General features: G+C 41.5%; 1 pseudogene; it reads right to left on the reverse strand.

Moving 5' to 3' along the window:
* Nucleotides 1–1,402: 1,402 nt before the first annotated feature.
* LOC109461225 (small ribosomal subunit protein uS19) lies at nucleotides 1,403–2,469 on the reverse strand (annotated as a pseudogene).
* Between the last annotated feature and the right edge of the window lie 14,520 nt (nucleotides 2,470–16,989).

Genomic DNA, 16,989 nt, shown 5'->3' on the forward strand with positions numbered 1-16,989 from the left:
GGAGCTGATTTGTTCATAGCTGATTGGATAGGTGCTCAGTCATGCTAACTGCCATCTCCAGAGTTTCTGTGCCTCTGCTGGAGCTATGAGGGGGTGTTGGCTCTATTTTCTGATACCAGAGTCACTAACACACGTGGACAGACTCCACAGTCTGGGAATAAAGGCTAGCTGACTCTTCTTCCATAATGTAGATTTCTCGGTACTTCTAAATTAAGTCTCAGAGTCCTTAATATGTTTTGGAGAGAGGTATATGGTCCAATTAATTAGATTAATTGTAAAAGGGATAATACAGGGTGTGAATATGACCTGACAGGACACACATCCAGGGCCTGTGCTCAGGAGCAGGCCTAGCGGTGAGGAGGCCTGAAGCGTATGCAATTTGGGGATTCCCATAAGAAAAAAATACAAAAGTCTGAATAAAAAACATACTAGAATGAAGAAAATCTCAAAATTAAGACATGTAAAAGCCAATAATTGTGACAAACTTCACAACATCCAGAATAATAACATAATTTTTTTATTAATTAACTACTGGATCCCTGACCCCATATAATATGTTTTCTCCTATACCTTTGATCTGCATACCCTTGACTGCCTCTTCATATGACGTTTTATGTTATACTTTTCTGTTGAAAGAACGGGAAGATAATCTTGTCTTTCTTCTGGCATGGCTGGGGAAAGTAACCTGATTTTGGTTTCTATTTTTGCTATTGATAGTTTTAAAAAGCAATTGCTCAGTTTCACAACTTGTTATTGGGGTTGTGTACAATTTTAGCATTGTTTCAAATTTAGGAAGAACTCCATTATTTCAGGGCTCTTCAAATTTTCTTGTGAAATAATAAATGCAAATATTCTTTGAATTGACAGCACTCATTAACCAGTTTGTCACTGACATTCTTGTTTGAGTCCAGCATTATGTGTTTATTTGATCTTCATCCATAGCACTAATTTCATGTAAATGGGGGGAAAAAAGGCAACATGTTTTTCTAATGTGTTCATTTGATGACTTCCTCTTCATTTGATGGATGATGGAGAAATCTAGGAGCCTGTTTGTTACTTCTATTTAAAATCTATCTCTCCTTCTTTAGGAAATAATGATGTTTGTGTGCTTAGAAAATGTGTTGGTTACAATTTGCTTCTTTGTGTCAGAATAGTTTCTATTGGTTGCATACAAAAATACATGAAACTTCCTTATTTGGTGCATTTGTAATTCATATGCATTAGAAATGTGTTGATGAGAAAAGAAACCCCTTCTTAACAAGTCTGTTGGGAAGAACTTTCTGTAAAGTAGCTTCTAGCTGCATACATTGTAAATCTTGTTTCTCTTCCACTACCCACATACTTGAAGTTTCAAGAGCCATGGACTTGTTCACTCACACACACCCCCTGTGGCCTCACACTTTCATGTTACATAGGATGAGTCAGCACAGAAAGCTGCGGGCATGTTCCGGAAAGCCAGTCCTACCAGGACAGCTGTGAGCGGTAGAATTATACCCCTCTAAACCCAAATTACACGTGTCCCCAACTCAATATTCTGTAGGTCAGTGGTTCTGAAGGTGTGTGTGTGGGGGCGGGGGGAGGGTGGTTTGCATCCTTCCTTCACCTCAGGTGATGTTTGGCAGTGTCTAAACACATTTTGGAATCTGGTAACAGAGGCCAGAGATGCTGCTAAACATCCTTGAATGCACAGAACAGCTCCCACCAGAAGGAAGTGTCCACCTCCCAATGTCAACAGTGCGAGGCTAGGAGACTGACTAGATGAATGGTCCCAAAGCCACAGCCAATCTAATGCCACCTGAGTGAGCAGCAGCGTCACAGAGGGAAGTCAAAATGGAAACGACTGCAGTCATATTGATAATTGGTTGTTAAAATAGTTTACTTTTGCAAATTTGGGGAAATGACCACGAGAACATAGTCCTTGGTCCTGGAAGGGGCTGCGGGAGTGAGTGCCCTGAAGCTTCAGCTTCAGTAGTTTTTTTTTTTTTTTTGCTTGTTTTTTTGGTTTTGGTGTTTTTTTGTTTGTTTGTTTTGTTTTTCTTTAGAGAAGTCTGTGCCTTCATTGCTGGGAATGAAGCGGGAGGAGTGGGTGGCCCCGAGGCCAGGGGGACCGTGCTTCCCGGGCTTGCAGGTGATGGAGGACTCGCCCAGGTGGTGGCCGATCATCTCAGGCTTGATTTCCACCTGGGTGAAGGTCTTGCCATTGTCGCGGCCCACCATGCTCCCCACCATCTCGGGCAGGACAGTCAGGTCCCGCAGGTGTGTCCTCACCACCTGGGGCTTCTCCACACGGCTCCTCCTTCTTGTTCTTGCGCAGGCGCTCCAGCTGGCCGTGCTGCTTCCCCCACAGGCCCACTTCAGACGCCGCTGCCGGGCGCTGCGCAACGGGCACCCGCTGCTCATCGGACGTGCCCACGCGCGGGAGATGAACTTGCGGAAGGCCCGCGGCTGCTGCTGCCCCGCTTCCACCATCCTGCCGGTTCTGCAGACAGCTCAGCTTTATTCGTTTTAAGGTAAATCCTCCTCTCCAGTCCTTCGTGCTGGGTCCTTTCTTCCCTCCCCTGTGTCCTCCACAGGTAGAGTGTTAGTTTTGTAGATGAGGCGGTTAAAGCCTTGTAAGCACTGACCAGAGAGACTCTGCCATTTTTCTAATTGAAGAACAACCTGCTGAGACAGGAGTACCAGCAGTTTGCCTGCAGTTTCCCCTCACCTCCTGATGCATCCATCCCTCGCCGGTTTCTCATAGGCCCACTTCTTGGGGGGCGGTCAGGGTTTGCTTAGCGAGGGTGATGGTAGCACTTTTTCTACTTTCCTTCAGCAGATGTTTCCTCAAAGGTATTAGTCTTTAATGTATCTGCACCCACGGTAGCTCTTTAAAGTAATGCCTTTCCCCTCTGATGGTAAAAGCAACCCATGGGTAAGGAAGAAAATTTAGAAAAGTACAGAAAATACAAAAAAATTAAACGATTCTGAAAACCTCCATGACTGATCAGTTTTGGTGTGTTTCCTTCTAATCATTTCCTGTTGCCTGTTCAATTCCCCCATGGGATGGTGGGCTGTGTCCCCTGCAACTAAGAAAACGGCGACTGGACTTGGAGCGGAGCTGTGCCCTCCACAACTAGATCGAAGGACAACAACTGATGGGTCCTGGAAAAACACACTGTTCTCCAATATTCCCCGATTTTTTTAAAAAAGAAGAAATTGAGAGCTGTATGCATAGCTGTATGAATAGCTATTGTTCTCAAGCATGAGTACTGTTTGACTAACCAGTATGTATTCTCAATCTTGACAATACGTTAGAGTCAGTGGAAAAATGCTGATGCCTGGATGCTATCTCGGACCAACTAGTCACAATTTGGGGGTTAGAGACAAGCACCCATGTGTTTTTTACAACTCTCCAAATGATTCCAACATCTGACTAGGGTTGAGAACACTGCACTACATCTAGGGTAGTACAAAGATTCATCTCTTCCATCACCTCTAATCTTCTGGTTGTCTTGCCTAAAGCCTAGTGTTAAGAAGGATTCTGAGGCATTCTTGTCTTTCAAGCATCATTATAATGTCTGCTGTGAGCTGGAACTGGGGAGTGACATTAGGCGTGTCCTTGCTATCCTGGCACGATACCATATTGCCGTTCTATTCATAGTTTCAAAGAAGTATATTCTCATTAAAGACACAAACAAGAGTTAGTGGTGGGGTGTAAATGGTAAGTAGTTACAAAAGATCTAAATTGCTATGACGGTGTAAGTATTCCAAAATATTTTTCCAGCAAATGGTTATCCCCTGTCTGGGAAAAGAAACATGGGTTATAAACAGCATTGCCGTGAGTTAACCTGTTACTTTGCTAGGCTTGCAGTTGATTTAGAAATCTTCCAAGGTATGTTCTAAGCAAAGTGGGAGCGTAAAGGCAGGAAGCTCAGTGTGGCTTTTTGGAGTTTATTAATTTCCCAGGGCTGCCATAACAAAGTACCACAGCCTGAGTGCCTAAAACAACTGAAATTTATTGTCTCACAGTTCTGGAAGCTAGAAGTCAGAGATCAAGGTGTTGGCAGGCTTAGTTTCTTCTGAGGCCTTTCTCTCTGGCTTAGAGACAGCTTCCTTCTTACTGTGTCCTCACGTGGTCTTTCCTCTGTGCATGCATTGCTGGTGTCCGTTTGTGTGTCCACATTTTCTCTTCTTACAAGGACACCAATCAGATTGGATTAGGGCCACCCTAACAGCCTCATTTTAACTTAATTGTCTCTTTAAAGGCCCTATATCCAAACATAGTCACATTCTGAGGTGCTGCGGATTAAGATTCAACATACGAATTTGGGGGGCACACAATTTAGCCCATAACAGGGTTGATCCTTGTCAGGTGTTAAAAAATAATGACTGTCCTTGTTTATCAGGTGCTCAGATGTTTATCAGGCTTTGGGTTGGAAGAGTCTGAACCTGGGACAATTTTGTCTCCCAGGGCCATTTGACAATGTCTGGAGACATTTTTTGTTGTCATCACGAGAGTGAGAGGTTGCAAATGGCATCTAGTAGGTACAGACCAGGGATGTTCTAAATACTGTACAATTCACAGACCAGCACCCCAATGACAAAGAATTATCTGCTTCCCAATGTCAATGGTGTTGAGGTTGAGAAACCCCAAGTTGTGAAGGCCTCAATTTGAGACCGTTTTGATACCTAGTAGATGTGTGACCTTGTAACACACTCTATCTTTATGAATATTTTCATCTGTAAAGTCTTCGTAGTGGGTTAACTGAGATAATCCATTACAGCTTTTAGCACATGGCCTGACTCCTGGGAGGCTCTCAACAACCTTTAAGTGCTTTATAGATTTCTCACCCACAGATGCCTCACTTGAGAGCTCAAGTAGGAATTAGAATTGGGAGGCATCCAGCATGAGGTAAGAGGAAGGGCCATGCCAGGCACAGGTAGGTAATTGGGCCACAAGAAGGCAAAGGCCAGGACTTGCAGAAATATATTGAATTTCATATTTTCTTTGGATGCTTTCCAGTTTCAAATATGTCTACTTCATTGGGAGAAATATGGCTTGAATTAGGGACAGCCCTTTCTCTGAATGCAGAAGGTGACATCATGCATTTCCAGTATCTGTGCAGCCTGCATCTTCTTCCTTCAAATCATTTAGAAAGAGGGTTGTCGTGCTCATCAGATCTTCTGCTCCGTGTCAGGTCCAGAAGGAAGGTAGGAAGCATTTCTTCAGAGGGGAGAACTGTTTGACACACACCAAGGTCCCCAGAGTTTTCTGCTAATTAAAAAGTTATTAGAATGCATTGCTACGTTAGAACCTACACTGCACTTTACAGCAAGGTTTCCCTGAGTGACGAAGTAGTAGTTTTGTGCTCTTTCACCCGCTTCCCCCAACCCTCCTACACGAAGTGTGGTCCATGGGCCAGCAGCGCTTCCTTCTCAGGGGAGACTGTTAGAAATGAAGAATGTGGGGCTCCACTGCTGGGGATCCAGTGAAGCAGAACCTGCATTGGAATAAGGTCCCCAGGTGATTCCGTGAGAAGCTCCACGTGTGCATTAGTCCTGTATGTGTGAACTCGCTGAGTTTTCACGAAGTTCTATGTGGTCGTTGTCTTTATCTCCAGGTTACAGGTTAGGAATGGAGGCTCAGCATGGCTATTTTCCTTGAATCAAGGAAGGCAGTGCTAAGCAGTGGCTTCAAGGGGCTTCACTAGCTCCCTGGCACCACCACCAAGCCACCACTGAAACCTAACCCAATAATGATAACATGGTGGCAATTGTGCATAAAATTGTGCACAATAAATAATGTGCATGCTATGCAAATTCCCTTCCAGATACTCCTGTCACACCTTCACCCCTCGGAACCAGCATGTTGTCTCCACTGCCCTTCCAAGGGCAACTTTGAGCGTGACCCTGTGCCCAAGGGCACTTACCTCCACCACATTGCCCAGCATTTCTTCTGGAAACTAAGGGAGAAAACATTTTAAGTAGCCTGCCAAGCATTTTAAATCGGGAAGGGTTTTGGAAATTTCCTACAGCATTATGAGAGACCTTCCAAAGCAAAGTCTGTCAACTGGCGATTTTTTAGTCACTTCCTGTCCAGTTCCTTTAAAGAGAAGGAACTTGACTGGATGTCCTGGGTCAGGTTATTTCCTTTCCATACTGTCCCACAGTCTTTCCGATGAAGAAATGAGGTCAGATGTGCAGTGGAGGAAGACAACTTTGCATCAGCAGTGAGCGCTGTCATTTGAAACACAATGCTGGCATGCAGGCTTGTTTTCTTTCCACCCTGGGTTTAGCATTACTCTTCTGTGACTGATTCTTATTCAACAAGGGCTGTGAAGACCTCAGATAGGAAGAAGAGCTTCAACAGTGCAGGTGTAGCAAAGGATTACAAGGAGAGCTGGGGCGCTCTAACACTGTGTTAGAATCCTGGCTTTGCAGCTTGCCGGAAACCAGGTCTTGGGCAAGTTAGTTCATCTCACTAAGCATTTTGTTTGTACATTCACAAATATGGGTAATCGTGCATGTCAGGCTTTTTGTGGGGATGTATAATAAAGGAAATGGCTGACAGTATGAGTTAAGTGCATGGTAGTTCTGATGACAGGAGTCGATGATGATGATGATGATGATGATGGTGAGAACCTGAAAATCATCTGAATTAAGACACATTAAAGGACGACTGTTGTTCAGCCTTGAGGAGAGAAGTGCCTTAGACACAGCCTCTAAATAGGTTTCGTGCCGGGGTGTTGCTGGCTTTTTCTGTGTTCTGATCAAGTGTGGAGACCATTGAGACCATCCAAATGTAAGGGATAGAAAATGTGCCTAAAACTTAGACGGCCTGGGTTTCATCTGGGGCAACCACATCCTAGCTCCGTAAGTAATCAAACTGGCCGAGCTCTCTGAGTCTCAGTTTCCCCATCTATAAAGTGGGGATAATAATACCAGGAGACTCAAAGGGGTTTTGTGAGGAATGTACTTAATACAGTGTTGGGCATACAGATTGCTGTTATTTGCATTTACATTTAAATCCAGCGCCAGCTCTTCCAGATCTGATTAGAATGTTGCGGAATGGCTGGAGAAAGACTTTGCAAAGTCTCCATTTGAGAGGCATTTAATGAGCAGGGGAGGTTGTCTACATGTGGACCGGTTCAGGGGAATTCCTTGCGACCCTGGAGATAAGACACAGAGAAAGAACCTACCTGGCTATCCTAGTGCACCGTGGAGACAGGAAGCCTTTCTCATGAGGCTGAACTGCAGGATTCATCAGCAGACTGTTGCTAAGAAAACTGGTAACCTACTTTTTAACTTTCCTTCCTGCCATATTGTCAAAGGCAGGAATGGTCATGACAGGCCAATCTAGGCAATTTCCACATACAATATTTAAATACTTCAAGTCAGTCTCCTTGACAGCACGTCATTTCTCCACGTTTTATCACCTATTCAGGAAGCTTTGGGGTGGGCTCTCATAGAAAACCCTATGAACGCATATGTATCATATGAATGGTGGGATTCTTTTCTACTTTCCCCATTGTATCTGACACAGAACTAAATAAGACCTCCTTGATGATGGTTTAATAGTCTTTCTCTTTGCTGCTGTGACTCATTACCCCTCTGACATCATGGTTTCTTTTGCTGGGTGGATGGGGGGTGTTCGGTAAAGGAAGTATTGCAGTTTTCTTTAGTGCCTACTCATTAAGGACTAAGCATTTTGATGGAGGGTCATGATCAGAAATAAGTGAACTCTGAAGCAAGTAACATCCTGTTTTTCTGAAAGTAGTTTGGGAATAACAAAGTAGAAAAGGAGAAAGGAAAAAATACGATCTGTAATGTCAGATTGTTCCTAAAACAAACTGCTTTCCAAAAGTAAAGATGCGTGTTTTCTACCATGTAATTGCTCAGGCCTGCATCGATCAGTGGGCACTTTCAGCCAGGCTGGAATGGCAGAAAAGTCCCAGTTTGTGTAAGTCACAAAAAGTATTGTCTTCATTTCTTTTTGGCATCAAGGCCATTCATTCATTCACATTCATTCATTCATTCATTCATTTGTGAACTGATTCAGCCATTCATTCAACACTATCTATTGAGCATCTGTCGCACGGAGATGAATGAATTGTGGACCCAGCATGGAGGAAGTCACACTGACAGGGACCCCGGCCTCCATTAGTCCCTTGGGGACCATGAAGCGGTTTTGTGAACACTGAGCCGGATCTCCGCCCAGTTTGGGACTCTCGGGGAAACTTTCCAAGAAGTGGGAATTGAGCTGACTTTCGGGGAATGAAGAACAATCAGTTAAGTTTGGGTGAAATAAATGAAAAAAGCAAGGGATTTCAGGGAGGAGGAAAAGTACATGCAAAGACACAGAGATAGGAAAACGGCGGGTTCACGGAGCAAAACAGGAAAGCAAAGCTGTTCCATGCGGCAGTGGGGTACCGTTGAATGTCGTGAACTGAATGCTATTTGGTGCGATGCAAGAAAGAAACACAGTCCCATGTCTCCTTAATAGCCCCATGCTGCCACCAAATTTCAAGACATGTTTTCATATGTATTTAATCCCGTATTGAGAAGGGTCTATTGTTCTGTGTTCTCCAGGAAATGCTCATAGTCAAAACATTACTTGACATTCCATCCTCTTGCAACAAGCGGGATGGCTGAAGCTGTACTTTGTCTTGTAGTTATGATCCATGACAATTACATTACCTAGAATAACAGTCTTTAGAGCAAGATCCACAAATTTATCACTAGCATTAAATCAACGCCCAGTCACTTAAATAAATATCCACTTTGCTAAATGACTTTCTCTGTCAGTGTCAGTGAGCAAAGGCGCGCCTGAGAGCTTTTGTGTGACCTCAGAAATGAAGACCCATGGAGTAGGGATGGGCGAATTGAAAAAATAAATTTCTCAAATAGTTCACATATCAATGCTATGAATAAGTGGAGTATTTCTGAACATCTACGTGAAAGTATTTGGCTCCAGGGTGTGAACGAATGTCCTAGTTACCTGGAAATCAGAAAGAGCAGTTAAAAAGCACAAAACCCGTTTTAACACATGTCTATTTGGAGCAGTTGGGAGTGTCGTGAATGCTTCACCAGGTGGCTTTTTAAGCTCTCCCTAATCTCTAATGCGTTTGCTTTCTTCTCTCACAGCTGGGGAAGCTGTGGTTCCTTTCAGACTTGGCAGAGAGTATTGGTAAGGAAACCCAGTGAAGGCTCAGGAGTGGCCCTTTTCCCTCCGTTGGCTGGGATGGTCTGCCCGTTAATGAGAGTCCGCATTACGTGGTGATGTACCTGTCATTTTACAGGTAATGATTTCACGTCATTTGACATTGACACCATGGCATAGCCGTGTGATCCTCACTTCCACAGGAGGAAACCAGAGTTCAGAGGACTTGAACTAACTTTCCAAAGTCACCAGCTAGTAAATGGTAGAGCTGGATTTGAACCCAGGTAGTCTGATGCCCAAACCCTGTTTTCTCCAGCATAGCACACTATCTTCCCATGGTATCTGGACTTGGAGCATAGGAATTGTGTCCCAACCTCTTCCATTCCTATATCAGGTTTCTTAGAGCACACTCTTTCCCACTGAAACAAGAGTTACCCACGCACAGAAAGATAGAGGGAAAAAATTGTAAAACCCTAAGACTTACGCCGAAGGTGCTGTGCCTATAACAGAGAGCACCCATGAATCTCCCACTGTGGACAAGGTGGCTTTGAGCAAGTCACTTAACGTCTCGGGTTCCATATCTGTAAGGTGAGGGAATGAGCTTGATGTTTGCTAGGGCTCTTCCAGGCTTCGTATCTATAAATAAGATTGACTCAGCACACAGAGAGGTGGAGTGGGGGTCACAGGGCTGGGCTTCACAGGTCGTGCCTAATATAGTTGGGGAGTTTATGTGACAGGAATATGTTAGCTGGGGCTCTTTAGGCTGCAGTTATAGAAACCCACCCTGAACTAAGTAGCTTATGTCCAAACAGTGGGATTTTATTGATTTCATGATTGGGGCACCTCGTGAACTCCAAAGACTGGGAGGCAGCTGGACGTCAAGAAGGGATTCTGCATCTGGGACACTGAGGACCCCGAAATCCCCTTCCTCTGGGCCTCTCCTCTCTGCCTTTCCTGGTTACTTATCCTCTCTTCCTTGCAGAATAGTCTTCCCTATTTAGCTGTCCTGGTGGCTGAAAATGACTAGCTCTTAGATTTGGTGACACTTTGCAGGGACTGATTTCCCTGGCCTGGGTCCCAGTGGACCAATCATCAGGGGTCATGGAGTAGGGACAAAGAGTTCCCACTCACCTTTGAGGGTAGAGAAGAGCCGTAAACTGCTACTGGCCAGGTGGACTCATTCTGGAGGGTGAGAACCATGGCTCCCATTTGTCTACCGTGAAGGGGAAGTTGATGAGGTGTGGAAGGGCCGAGACACACTCACAGAGCAAATGACTGAGTGGACCAACAGCAGAACAGATTTCTGCTTTCAGTTCCCTCTGGCTACTTGAGTGGATTTCATTAGATCTCATGAGGGAATCTACTAACTTATCTGAGTAGACTCTGCAACTGCTTTGAGGGGAAATTCTAAGTGCTGGAAGAAGGAATCAAAAAGAATTACATCTCTACTCCTCCTCAAAAGAGACATCTTTTTTCCAATGCACATTCAATTGGTCCAAAGTAAAATTAAATTGAAATTGCCCCCTTGCACAAATCAGCTTTCATTTAAACCCCAACTTTATAAGGCGGTTGAAAAAGATTTTATCAAACAATTTTAGAGGTGAGCAATAAATAGATCCTCCATTTCTTACAAACCTTAAACCTCACACCTCTCAGCCCCGAGAGTAGGGCTGCAAAGCATCATTGTGGCTTTCGTGAAGGGCGTCCTGTCTCCGCCAGTAGGATGTGATGTTGGGGAGGGACCCAGGACTTGGAAGTATGGAAGAATTTCCTTTGTGTGAAACAGCTCGAACATGCTCTGTCACGCTTGATGGAGTTGTTTATGGGCTACTTCCTTTCAACCCCAACCAGCAGGCCCATGGCTGCATTTCACAAGCTATTAAAAACACGAGCGCTCTCTTTTTTTGTGTGTGTGGCATCTAACCATTTATTTTGAATATTGCATATTTGGAAAAGCGTTCAAAATAGAAAATGACGGCTTTGGGAGATTCTGACTATGCCCTGAGTAAACGAAATCTATAATCTGAAACATACTCACATTATGCAGGAATGATGACCGTGGTCTGTTGCCACAATTTTTTTCAATACTTGAAAGCTTCATTTTCCTGTTTTTAGGGAATTATGTTTTGATTTCTGTTTTCCATAGACAGTAGCAGACGCTCACCTCCCTTAATCATTCATGACCTTGCCTCACTGTTTTTATTTTGGCTCCAAAGAGTTTCTCCTGCTCCAAAAATACCCTCCAGAGCATTCAACATTTTTCTCAGCATCATTTAAACCAATACAATCTTTTGTTAAATTACATTCTTACAGTTTATGAAACACTTTTAGGAACATTTTATCATTTGATCCTCTCCTAAACCTTGTGAAATAGTTATTGTTCTCATCTTCACTTTGTGGATGAGGAAACTGAACTTCAGAGAGTTCCAAAAGGTCATACAAGGTGGGATTTGCACTCAGGGCCCTATGTCTACAGAGACTGTGCTTCTTAATCTTTCATTCATTTACCCATTCATCCATCCATCCATCCATCCATCCATCCATCCATCCATCCATCCATCCATGTTTAGTAGCAGTAATATGGCAAACAGATAAAAAGCATGTCCCTGCCTCTGGATGCTCTGTAGGCTCACAGAAGTCCAGTGGAATGTAATAGGCCTTCCAGTAGGGTTAGTACATTGGATTTGCTTGTGACGGCATTAGCTAACTGTGGTTGTATTGGTACTAGCACCATACTTGACTGCACTGCAGGCTACTCAAGCGGCTAGGAGTACTATTCATGTGTTGCTCTTGGCTTGTTTGCTCTTTTTCCAGTGCAGGCTAACACCAAGCTGATGGCTGCAGAGCTGAGAGGGAGGGAACTCATTAGCTCTTACATTGATTTTGTAAATAACAATGATATATGGTTTTCTGGAAGACCAAGAATGATAAAGTGAAATAGATGCTGCATGCAAACATTTGCATAATCATGATTCATTTTGGGGAAAAACATAAGAGTTCTTCTTCAATCCTGGGATATCACATTCAGTACCTTCTTCTTGTCAAAGTTAACTGTCTTTGAGTTATGTTTCAGAGCTCAATCTGATTGATTTTACAGAAAGGACCAGCACAGAAAGATGCACTTTTAATACTTACAGGGGACTCTAGTCTCTAAGATGTAACAGCATTCCAGTCAAGCCGAGTGAATGAGACACTCCCCAAGGTTAGGAGGACTTGATAGACTAATCTAGTCAACGCCCTGGAGTTCTAAATGGGGGTCCCCCAAGAGAAACACACCAGTGAGAGGGACTGGCTCCTGGATGCTCTGGCATCTAAAACGAGTAGCACGAGTACTCCCGTTATTTAAAAAAAGTCGAAAAGGTAGCTCTCCTCTCAAGCTCACATCATCCCCCTGACAGTTTCTGCCATTCTTCATCATCCTGTGACTTGAAAACTAAAACCCGTGCTGTCTTGTGATACGTCACACCCATTCCTGAGTCCCGGTTTTTCTGTGCACCCTTTCCCTTTTTCTGTTGTTGGAGTAAATGTCCCTTTCACGTTGTTTCTGTGCTCGTCTTAAGGATGACCCACAAATTGCTCACAGATCAAACAAGGAACTCCTATTTCTTCAAGCCTTTTGTTAGGCATACGGACTATGTAAGAATTGATGCGTTCCCCACGCCTGCCTGTTTTGAAATGCACAGCCAACTAAGGAAAGGGAAGCCATCAGGCAATTCTGAAACTCCAGCCACCAACTCCAGTGCCCTAACCCCTGGGCACTACATTTTACCACTGAGAATTAGGGCTGAGGACAGAAGCTGCCAGAATCAGGCAACGTGAAACTACAAGGATATCTTATCCACTCAGAATATGTTCTGTGATTTGTGGATACAATCACGTTTGTTTAACATTTAAAAAGCTGACTGAAGGGTAATGTAGTTTCCAATCAATATTCTTAAGATGGATCTCCAGGCGGGGGATATAGGCCTGGTTCATAGACTTCCTCTTACTTGGTGGGGTCATCTCAAGAAAGATAAATGTTTGGTGAGATTGCTGCATCACAGAGAGATAAGTGACCTTTGGTCTTCATTCGTTGCTTTTAACATGCTTTTAACATGAGTTCCCTCTGAGTTAATAAATTTTCAAGTGTTTGAGAATTTTCCTGCCTTGGGAGGCAATGCCACAGGCAGGATAGACTGGGGGCTTTGGAATAGCAGACTCAGCCTCAAAGTTTATTCAGACGCTTACTGTCTTTGTGAACTTGAGCAAATTACTTAATTTCTCTGAGCCTTGATTTTCCCATCCCATCTATAAAATGGGTAGAATAGTGCCCTTTAGACAAGATGGTTGTAAGGATTAAAGGAGATAATATGTATGATTGACATTCATTCATTCCCTTACCCCCCCTTTGAAATGTTCTAAATGATGATTCTGAAAAAAAAAGAAAGTGAATTTTAAAGTGAGGTTTGTTTAGTAGCATTATAAACAATTTTATATTTTAAAAGAGGGTAATATTTCATATTTAATACCAATTAATGTTACTTATATAAATTATACTATACACTACACAATGTTATGTGTTTTATATTCTATAATATTAAATATTTTAATATTAATATTTAACATTTTAAAAGTTAATACTTTAAAAGAGGGAGAAAGATTGAAAGAAATTAAGCCAAGAATCTAGCTTACTTTGTTTAAAAAATATTTCAGTTTTTATTTATCTATTTATATCTGTCTTTGCTAGTTTAGTCAAGGGCTTCCTCTCTCTGGCAAGCATGTACCATTGTACTGAATATGTACTATGGTTTGTATTCACAGACTTTAAATAGCTAGAACATTAGGGAAATGAACTGGTTCTGATTAGAATACATTGCATGTTTAAAAGTTTTTTCTTTCTGATTTGATAAATCAAGAAGGAGTCCAAGAAACCTGGATGTGGCCCAGGGATTTTTGGCCCGGAGACCGCTCTTCTGGTTTGGAACTATGTACAAAGAAGACACTTGTCCCAGATACCTTCTCTGTGCCTCGTCTTTGGCATAAAGAAAGGCATTTTTCAGAATCCAATGTGTTTTGGGGCTCAGATTTGCCAGAATGGTCAAACCTTGATGCTTCTGGTTCAGGAGTATGTGAAATGTATATGAAATTTAGAATCTCAAAGTCTTATTTTTTAACCATTGATTTCAATTTCCCCTCACATCAAACTATTTTTAAAACTAAAAGGAAGGGATACCAAGATATGAGATTTCCCCCTTTACTTGACAAGCCTTTTGGAAATGGGTATTAAGAGTATTAAGCAGGAAAAAAAGGAGAGGAGATGCCAATGAAAGTCAATGGGCCTGGATTCATGTCCTGGCTCTGACCCCACTAGCTGTATGACAGTCCACGAGTTATGTGATCTCTGCCATTCTCACTTTCCTCATCGGGAACCTGACAGTAACAAAAGCAAGGCAAACAGATGATTTACTTGCCAATTAATATGCCAAGACAACTAATTGGTTGAATATTGGTATTTTCTGCCTCTGGTTGTTCAAATATTTGTTCTTTGCAATTTTCACGCACTTTAAAAACATTTTTAAAAGAACATTTGTTTGAAAATCTTTGTTTTGTGACTTCTAAGATGGTTTAGCAACTTTAGCTAATGCTTTCTCTGTTTGCTTTTGAAATTCCTTATATTTCTAGTTTATTTCCAGTCATTTATGAAAATGAACAAAGTTTCAGAAATAAAAGATAAAATAAAGCTAAAAGAACAATAAAGACAAAATTAATAAAAGTAAAATATCAGTAAGAATAATGCCCACTTTTGCCTCATAAACTAGTATTTCCATAAATTTTATTGCAAAATATTTTTATTTTTTGCACATTTTTTTGCTAGGTATTATTGAGAAGAACACTAATATGTTATTTTAAAAAATGGAATGTGGGATAAAAAGCTGAGGAATATTTGTCCAGACTATTTCTTGTTATTTGAACATTCCAATAGGCATTGTTATACCTTTTTCTCAAGTTCATTACTGTACATCTTGATGGTACAGTTCCCTTTATTTTACAGTTACTAAAAAGGGAACAGTGGCATGACTGCCAGAAAATGTGTTTAAGTTTTTTCAAAAGCAAAGTACTTAGAAAGTGGTGAAATAGCTAAAGAAAATGAATTAAAATGAAAAAATTCTAATTAAAAATCAAGAAATCATCCTGGGATACACAGTCATTCATCAACATGTGAATTACTGATGAGAAACAAGAATTTTGGACCATTTTACTTTCAATCAGTTTGCTTAGAAGAACATAAAAATGTAAAACTCACAAAAAATGTTGCCAGACAGAGTAGGCAGAATTGGCTAAAAGTAAATATAATATTTGAAAACAAACAGTCTGGATAAAAAATGGACAAAAAATGGACAAAAATGCAAAAATGCATGTAAAATTTTGGGTAGCTCTCCAAATAAAAAAACTTGCAAAATGAATAAAAACTCATAAAGAGTACCAAAACTGCTTAATAATACATCCAGATGACTAACATGTACCAACAACAACAACAAAAAATCTATGTCTGGAAATATTCATTTTTACCTAATTAATCATTTGGCCAATTTGTTATTTCAAGCAATTTGTTTTAAAACAATTCATATGTAGTCATAATTTTTTACCTTTCAAGATGGTGAATGAGGATGAAAATAGATGTTTGGAAGTGATTGGATCAAAACAGACATTTAATAAAGCATAGCTCTTTGTTGAGGCTCAAAACACTTGATACTGTGCCAAAAAAGCATAGCAAAAAGTGTAACAAATTGAAATAAACTTTAGAATTTCAGGACTGTTGGAGAACAGTTTCTACAAATTATCTTATATTTAGCATGTCTGATGTTTGCATACTTAATGAAACTTCTCTGGCAAAAAGAGAAATACATATGTAATTGATTCATTTCTAAAACTCATTGATTTGTCAGTTTATGCCATGAATATTTGGTAAGACTTGTTAAAGAAGGTATAACCAGAGGCTCACCAGCATCAGGCTGTTCCCTGAATTCTCTCCCTGGTCATTTCTACTACTGACTTGCAGTGACCAGCGGTGACCAGCACTACGAACTGTGGCACTTGGCATCGTATGCAATAATATCAGAATTTTGGGTTATATTCCTATTTAGTGGTACACACTCACACACACACATGCACACACACACATATTAGTTGAGCCAAGTTATAGCTCATGATGCTTTTTCCTGTTTTTTATAACGGTTTGCTTTTTCTATAGTTAATGATTACTCATTTTCCGCTCCAAAGAGAACTGTCTTTGGGCCAGTTGCCCAGTCGTCATCCGGGGAATTCCCTGTGCCTTCCTCTTGCCTGCTGTATCATCTGTTTTCTGGATCCCATTTCTCTCTCTCCTTTAGGTTTACTTCCTCATTTTGGTGAAATGTATCCTCTCGTAGCAGCTTGAGGAAAAAGTCCATGGATATGTTTGAGACTTTGCATGTCTGAAATTTATTTTATTCTCGCACTTGATTTATGGCTTGCCAGGATATGAGTCTCAAAATTTTTTTCACTCAGCATTTTCAGGCCTAATACTGCCTCTAATATTGTTATGAGAAATCTGATGTCATTCTTTCTGTATAACTTTTTCCCCCCTCTGGAAGCTTTTAAGATCTTCTCTTTATTGCTAGCATTCCAGTAAATTTGTGACACTGTGTTTTGATGGGGACTTTTTTTTTTTAATTGTGCTGGACACTCGGTGAGCGTTTCCAATTTAGAGTCTGGGAAATTTTTTTAAAAAATATTATTTATTTGATAATTTTCTTTCTGCCACATCCTTTAGTCTCTTTTTGGGAAATTGGCCTTCCTGAATAAATTCTCTATCCTATCTTATCTTT

The sequence above is a fragment of the Rhinolophus sinicus genome, linkage group LG09, assembly GCF_036562045.2.
Source record: "Rhinolophus sinicus isolate RSC01 linkage group LG09, ASM3656204v1, whole genome shotgun sequence".
NCBI classification, from domain to species: Eukaryota; Metazoa; Chordata; class Mammalia; order Chiroptera; family Rhinolophidae; genus Rhinolophus; species Rhinolophus sinicus.